The sequence below is a fragment of the Hipposideros armiger genome, unplaced genomic scaffold (genome assembly GCF_001890085.2).
Source record: "Hipposideros armiger isolate ML-2016 unplaced genomic scaffold, ASM189008v1 scaffold_396, whole genome shotgun sequence".
NCBI classification, from domain to species: domain Eukaryota; kingdom Metazoa; phylum Chordata; class Mammalia; order Chiroptera; family Hipposideridae; genus Hipposideros; species Hipposideros armiger.
In genome coordinates this window covers 569,873-570,664 of record NW_017731746.1, presented here as the reverse complement: position 1 = coordinate 570,664, position 792 = coordinate 569,873, and positions in this window count along the sequence as shown.

The following is a 792-nucleotide window of genomic DNA, read 5'->3' as shown; positions in this document are numbered from 1 at the left end:
CACCACCACCACCACCACCACCACCACCGAGGCGATTGAAGTTAGAGGGAGAGAATGTCCTATAGTGAAATTGCACTTTTTTGAGTTTTCAGTAGTTGAGGCTGGGAGAGTTGAGAAGAGCAATAGGCCAGGAGGTTCTGGGCCAGGAGGTTCTGGGTTCTTCCCAGCTTGCTTTTCCCGCCTTAAATAGCACCTGAGGGGAGTCTGGAGGCTGAACGGAGGGGAGCTCTCTCCCACCTCTCATATCTTCTCACTACCCTCACCTCCTGTCCTCTGCCAGAGTCAGAAAGTGGCTAGCATAGGGGCAGCCAAACACATGGGTGGTAAAATCTGATGCAAAGGAGGGCGGGTAGAGAGAGACCAGAGGGAGTGACAACAGGAAGTGGATTTCCCCAGCAGGGGTAGCTGTGGCCAGCGGGGTGGAGTGGGGGTACTGGAGCAGATGGCATGCTCAAGGCAGGGTGATTGATGGGGGTGACAGGGCCCGTAGGGAGGGCTAGATCAGAGCTAAGCCTGGCCCTGGAGTATAATTGAACGGCTCGAAGGGATTGAAGCGGGAGACAAAGGATTTGCTGCAGAGACAAGAGCCCTGATGGAGCACGGTGGCCGCTTTGATGCAGGAGATAGCAGGCCGAGGCCCGAAGGCGGGGGCGGAGGGGGGTGATTTAACATCTTGGAAGGCAGGACCGGTGCTTCCGGACAGAGCCTCTGGCTGAGCTCATCCATCCTGGCTGAAGGCGCAGCAACTGAGGAGGCCGGCTGAGGAAGGGGTGGCAGCCTCGCGGAGAAGCG